Raw genomic sequence first — 7,339 nt, 5'->3', positions numbered from 1 at the left:
GATGTCACATAGAATCATTATAGGGATTGGTAAGGTTATGTACAGTCAGTGTTGGGGTTGCTGATGTCATGTGCAGTTAGTGTAGGGATCAGTGATATCATGTACTTCTGAACAATCTCTATACAATCTCCTTTTACATTTCATGAATACAGTGTATTACCCGGCTTCACCTCTACAGTTCCATATATTTGCAGCCAGGTGAGACATTTGTATAGTTGGTAAATAAGGTTGTTACAATCAGATTGAAATGTGCAGGACCGGCTTTATGCTGCTACAAGATAAAAACTTGCCAAAAAGAGCAACTGGAGAATGAAAGGTAAGATCAGGAGTTTCCCATGAACTCCCAGATTCCTGATAATCCGTGAGAAGACTGTACTGGAGCAGACGGGGTCATTCTACTCAAGGAGAGGCCTGCAGATCTGTCAAACATTACCCAAGACGGCTGACTTTGTGCAGGAAGGAGGAGGACATACAATGCGGTGAGGGACTACAGACCAGAGCCAGTGACTGGCTGATAATGGACAGTGCAAGGTCAGTGACTGCCAGACTGAAAGAGGAAATAGTGCGGTGCACCCTGGTATAGTCAGTTCTGGGCACGGGCAGAGAGACCTCACCGATCACTGCGGTAACTTCTAATATTTGTCATGCACTTGTTCATACCCTACATGGGGCATTGCTTTTTATTTATTTTATGAGTTTTCAAGTTGAACTTGCAGGGACTTTTAAGACACCTATGTGATAGTTTTGTGCAATGACAGGTTCTCTTTGTGGAGACCTCTCATGTCTCTTCTGCACTTTCCATTTACTTATCTGTGCGCCTTTTCCTTACTATTTTGTGTGTGTATGTGAACAGGAAGCTCTCAGGGCAGAGTGCTTCCAAATCTTGGGCAAGCTGTCAGCCGCCTGGCACATGTCATTTGCAATCAAAGGATTTAAGCAAACCAGTTCCAGGACAATGCACACTAAACTATTTACATTTTATGTGCGGGCAGTAATAGCATTTTCTAACAAGCCTTCATTTACCTCTGTAGCTATAGGCATTGTGTAGAAATTCATCTTCAAAGCTCATAACAAAGGCTCTGCCTCACAGGCTTTCAATGTAGGTGTTTCTAAACTGTTAAAATCCCACTAGAATGAAAGCGATTTGGGATTTGTTTTAAAGTTTTTTAAGGGCTTGTTCCTACTACAGATGTGTGCTGCATTTTCCAAAATGCATTGGTCGCTTTTCATGTGAATGATTAAAACGTAGCACAGTGCATGGAAATGTAATGCATTCCATACTAGCAATATTCAGTTGTGTTGCCAGCTTAGTCATCTTGACAGTTCCATGGAGCGATCAGGCAGAATGAATATTGCAGAAGGAACATCGTCTGTTTGGAAGGGTGGGCAGGAGACTCCCCGCTGTGCTTTGCAGGATAGGAAAGCACACTGATTGTTCCTGATTGGTGGTTTTATCATTCTGCCATGGCAGGTTGATGAACCATGATGAGGGTCCGCTGTACACATGCCAGGTTTCATATTGGATGGCCATCATTGCCACTTGGTGAGTTCTGTATACACTGCACGGCTATAGGTTGGTGGACAGCTGACCATTACACTGATATGAGCTTGGTAGAGATCCTACATAGAATTATGGACATTAAAGGAATTACCAACCCAAGACAAAACATATATTTCAGTTTACCAGTATTCATACTACTACAGCGGGTTTGCAGTACGAGAGGAAGAAGCGGCACAAAAAAGGTCATGTGCTGACAAGATGTGTGTTGATTGGACAAAAAAGCAGAGTGACACTTTTACTGTCCAGTCAAAATCAGATCGAGGACATCTAGCGATAAAAAAAAGTATTGCAGGGGACATAATTTGGTTTTGATATTTTACTTGAGTTAATTTTTTTTTCTCTGGAGTTTTCCTCCATCTCTTTTATGTATTGTGACCGGAACCCAGCGAGCTTTGTGGATTTTGTCGCATGGCTCTCTGGAGGAAGACGGTGGAACAATATGACATTTACCCGTCACTCCAGGATTGATAACCCTCATATAATTGTGTATGATAGTGGCCCCTGATTTATTCTGTGTTCTTTATGACATGAGTGATCAGCACACTCGTCATTTACTATATAAATCTGCAGCCCATAATGAGCAGAGCCGCTGATAAACAACATTAATTTTATGACCTCTGCAGCCACATTTGTTTAATAAATGTACGGATATTATGCAGCGCAAGGAGATCGGTCTGCAGGCACCGGGTGCTGATGTGCGGGAAATGCACCAATGTCCTGGCACATAGATCCCCATAGAAGAAGTCTTCATAATGGATACATATATATATATATATATATATATATATATATATATATATATATATATATATATATATATATATATATATATATATAGTATAAAGGATTCACAGACAAGTCAGTGAAACAAACTTTCACATTAAATGTTAATCCACACGAAAGTTCCTGTTTGGCCTGACAACACATTCCTCTGCTACACTGATATGTTGTCAGCTCCGCCTTCTAGATTACAGTGCCCCGCCCATTCACAGCCTTTATCCACCTGCATGCATTAATTTTTTTTTTTTATACACCAGGTGTTGCATTCAGCCCTAGCTAATTAGGCATTACAGGGAGGGTTAGCTTTGGGGTTGCAAGGAGGTTAAATGGTGGAATTACAGCTGGATTGGAGGGAGGATTAGTGTTGGGGGTTACACGGATGGTTAGGGTTGGGATTACAGGAAGCGTTAGTGCTGGGGTTGCCGTCAGGGTTAGTGTTGTAGTTACAGGGAAACTTAGCATTGTGGTTCCATGGAGGGTTAGCCTTGGGGTTACAACTTGAAGCTTCAGTGGGAGTTAGCATTGGGGTTACATGGATGGTTAGGGTTGGGTCTACAGGGAGCATTAGTGCTGGGGTTGCAGTCAGGGTTAGAATTGAAAGTACAGGGATGGTTTAGCGTTGGGGTTACAGGGAAAGTTAGCATTGTGGTTACATGGAGGGTTAGTTTTGGGGTTACACGCTGGAGCTGCGGTCAGAGTTAGCATTGGTATCACAATGATTAGGGTTGGGATTACAGGGGGTGTTAGCTCTGGGGTTGCAGCCAGGGGTAACATTGGGTTACAGGGAGGGTTAATGTTAGGGGTTACACCGATGGTTAGGGTTGGGATTACAGGAAGCATTAGTGCTGGGGTTGCAGTCAGGGTTAGCATTGGAAGTACAGGGATGGTTAGCATTGTGGTTACGTGGAGCATTTGTTTTGGGGTTACACGCTGGGGCTGCAGTCAGGGTTAGTGCTGCGGTTGCAGTCAGGATTAATGTTGGGATTACAGGGAGAGTTGGCATTAGGGTGCAAGGAGGGGTAGTGTTGGGACTACAGGGAGTGTTAGCGCTGGGGTTGCAGGGAGGGTTAGTGCTGGAGTTGCAGGGAGGGTTAGTGTTTGGGTTACAGTGCAAGTTGGCGTTGGACTACAGGGAGTGTTAGCGCTGGGGTTGCAGGGAGGGTTAGTGCTGGAGTTGCAGGGAGGGTTAGTGTTTGGGTTACAGTGCAAGTTGGCGTTGGGGTGAAAGGAGGGTTAGTGTTTGGGGTACGTGTAATTTGGCGTTGGGTTCCAGGGAGGGTTAGTGCTGGGGTTGCAGGGAGGGTTAGTGTTGGGGTTGCAGGGAGGGTTAGCGTTGGGGCTGCAGGGAGGGTTAGCATTGGGGTGCAGGGAGGGTTAGCATTGGGGGTGCAGGGAGGGTTAGCGCTGGGGGTGCAGGGAGGGTTAGTGTTGGGGGTACAGAGAGGGTTAGCCTGCGTCTACCACTTACAGGGTCGAGGGATCATTTACACAGCAGGCGCTGCAAGGCGAGGCAGAACAAATCTGATTACAGCCCCCCCCCCCCCCCCTTTTATGTCTATACACATGGGCAGAGGGCAATGTGCGAGCCGCTCCTGCTGTCATCTTCGCTCTCCTCCCTCCATCATCCCATCCGCACCTGTTCCAGCTCCGAATGCTCATTGGTCACATGACCAGCGCGTTTCCTTAGAGACCACATCAGAGCGTAGAGTATTAGGATGCTTCTCAGAGAAGAGGGAGTGAGCAGGCGAGAGGCGTCTCCGCACAGCTCCCAGGTATCTGTGTGTGTCTGCTCCCTATATGTATGTCCCCGTCTATGGAATGTCACTCCTCTTCCAGCACAGCTCCCTGATAACCATTCCGCTGCACAGCTCCATGGAAGGGGTGGCATTAGTGTGAGTGTGCCCGTTATCTGTGCCGCCTTCATTGCAATCACTTTTTCGTCTTTTTGTTTTTTGCAAGTATATTTGTTTAGCTGAAAGTGAACGGAGAACGCTTTCCTTTAAGTCAGCTCAGATGCGTTGGGGGTGCAGGGAGAGTTAGTGTTGGGAGTGTAATTAGCTCCAGCAGGGTATACCAGTCCCTCCTTCTCGGCTATTCCCCGGATCAGCAGTCCGGTGCTCTCACTTATAAATATGATCGTTCTCTTCCATGTATTTTTGTAGTTGTATTTCTTCAATCAGGAAGTTCTCTAACACTGAATATTTTATCTGTAATGATCATACAATCAGAAAATAAAATCTAATAATCTTCCCGACACATCACAGTTTGTCTTAGACACATGGTGGCACCTTTATAAAGATGGCGGTCAGTATGATCACCGGCAAAGCGCCATTTACCAGACCTGATCATCACCCCATTCATAAAAGCAGCAATCAGCTGACGCTAATGAATGATGGCTAGAACTGCCGATCGCTACTATTTTCAGTTGTTTTACCAAAACCTCCAGATTTTATCCACAATCATCACCACTTTCATCAAAAGCCATAAACCACAATAGAGATTGGTGGCCATTATTTCAAACACCCCAATAGCCCCTTCTGACGCAATCGTCACTTTACAAAAGCTGCGATCGCGTCAGCAATTGAAGCGAATGGGCCACGTACGCCATTTTTTGGAAATGTTCACTTGATCCGAGTTTACCAATGTGATAAGTATGTCAGATGATCAAATCATTATTCGCCACCAAAAAAACAGATTTTGTGGTATTAAAAAAAGGTGGAAACTGAAATGGTGATCTCTTATTGGATCGCCACGTTACAAATTTGCCTCTGCAGGGTTTGAACCCTCCCGGTAAATAGCTCTGGAGGGTCAGATTTCCAAAAATCCTGCTTCTCTCAGGGTGTTAAAAAAAAAAATGCCCAGGTGAAATTACTACTGCCACGTTCCATCTTATAGACCCATATATCATCCTACGTCACTGTTGCGGGGCGATCATCGTGCTGCGTCTACCACTTACAGGGTCGAGGGATCATTTACACAGCAGGCGCTGCAAGGCGAGGCAGAACCCTCTCTCTCTCCAACCTCTCTCTCCCTTCCCCCTCATATTCCTCCCCCCTCCTGTTTCTCTCCTCTACCCCTTCTCTCCTCTTTCTCTTCTCTCCCCCTTCTGTCCTCTTTCTCTCCCCCTTCTGTCCTCTTTCTCTCCCCCTTCTGTCCTCTTTCTCTCCCCCTTCTGTCCTCTTTCTCTCCTTTTTCTCCCTGTTCTCTCCTCTCACCCCCCTCTCTCCCTCACCCCTTTCACTCTCCCTCACCCCTTTCACTCTCCCTCACCCCTTTCACTCTCCCTCACCCCTCTCTTCTCTCTCTCCCCCCACTCTCCTCCCTCTCTCTTACCTTTCTCCCTTTCTACGCCCGCTCTCCTTTCTTTCCTCTTTCCCCCCCTCTCTTCTGTCTCTCCCTGTCTCTCTTCTGTCTCTCCCCCTCTCTCTTCTGTCTCTCCCCCTCTCTTCTCTCCCCCTCCTCTCTCTCTCTCTCGCTCCCCCTTTTCCTCCCTCTCTCTTCCCCTCCTCCCTTCCTCTCTCCCTCCTCCCTTTCTCTCTCGCCCCACCTCTCTCCTCTCTATCTCCCCCTTCTCCCCTCTCCCCCCCTTCTCTCCTCTACCCTCTCCCCCCTTCTCCTCTCTTTCCCCTCTATCCTCTATCTCTCTCCACTCTTTCCCATCTCTCCACTCTTTCCCATCTCTCCACCCTCTCTCTCCCCCTCTCCACTCTCCTCCCTCTCTCCTCTCCCTCTTCCCTTTCTCTCTCCCCTCCCTCTTCCCTTTCTCTCTCCTCTCCCTCTTCCCTTTCTCTCTCCTCTCCCTCTTCCCTTTCTCTCTCCCTCCCCCTCTTCCTTTTATCTCTCTTTCCCCTCTCTCCCCCTCCCCCTTTCTTCTTTCTCTCACTCTCTCTCTCTCTCCCCTTCTCCCCCTCTCTCTCGCTCTCTCTCTCCCTCTCTCCTCTGTCGCTCTTTCCCCTCTCTCTCTCACTCCTCTCTCTTTCTACCCCCCTCTCTCTCTCGCTCTCTCTTATGTTCATAAACTTATTTTATATAAAGTTTTTTTTTTATATAATGTTATTTGTCCAAGCAGAGGTCTGATTGGTCCACCTCCCTTTTCTCTATCAAACCTAAAGCACTTCAGTCAGCATAGGCCATGCTCTCAACTGATTGGTGGGCTCCTATTCCTCAGGGGCGTGTCAGACTTTTGCAGAAAGACCGCTAGTTCCCCACATAGTAAGGTTGCTTCTGTACTGTATGGGGGTTAGGACCAAACTGCCATGGATGATGTATACACACTCGTACATGACTCATCGCTGCAGGAATAATATAAAACACTGACGTCTGTACGGGTAATGTCCCTGACGTGAGCCATGGCCGGGGCCGCCCTGGGTAAGGGGTGACACTGACAGCCGGTGTATATATAGTACACAGAGACCGAGGCTTTCCCCGCAGCACCGTCAGCCATCCCTCCTCCATCTCCTCTGCTCATTAATGTGGACGTTTAGGCCCAGAGCTCCAGGCTGGAGATCTGCCAGAGATAACCGGCTGCTCCCTCTGCTCTGTGATACTGTAACCCTTCCTGTGGCTTATCGCCTCCATCAAGCTACGCAACCCTGTAGGGTTTTCAGCATTTTTTATTGTACATTCCAGTTTTGATAGATTTTAATTTTATGTTTTATTATATTTCTGGTGTTGGGGAACTCTCTTTATTGTTGTTTGTTGGGGCACGGTCACTATAACACCTCCAGGTATGTATCACCTCTTACAGGGATCACATGACCATGCCATGACAATGCCACTCAATCTGCTTTTTTCTACATAAGCATGGTGCTGTTATTGTTTAGGCCTCTTCCAGGATCACCATTTACTTCCGGGGAAATCCGGAGAATCAAGTAGATCAGTGGCGGTCAACGTGCTCGATATAGGGAGCTACCAATGTGGCCCCTGACATCGCCAAGGGGCCACATATTATTTTGGATGAAGGTAATGCAGCTTGAGACAGTTGTAGACTGAGTACAT

The 7,339-nt window shown here is 46.9% G+C and overlaps 1 protein-coding gene across 4 annotated transcripts in view; it reads left to right on the top strand.

Moving 5' to 3' along the window:
- The window catches only part of DTNB (dystrobrevin beta), a 73,283-nt gene that overhangs the window by 33,925 nt on the left and 32,019 nt on the right, over nt 1–7,339 (top strand). The gene's annotated exons all lie outside the window — the stretch shown is intronic.

The sequence above is a fragment of the Pyxicephalus adspersus genome, chromosome 4 (assembly GCF_032062135.1).
Source record: "Pyxicephalus adspersus chromosome 4, UCB_Pads_2.0, whole genome shotgun sequence".
NCBI classification, from domain to species: domain Eukaryota; kingdom Metazoa; phylum Chordata; class Amphibia; order Anura; family Pyxicephalidae; genus Pyxicephalus; species Pyxicephalus adspersus.
This window is presented reverse-complemented; position numbering and strand designations above follow the sequence as displayed.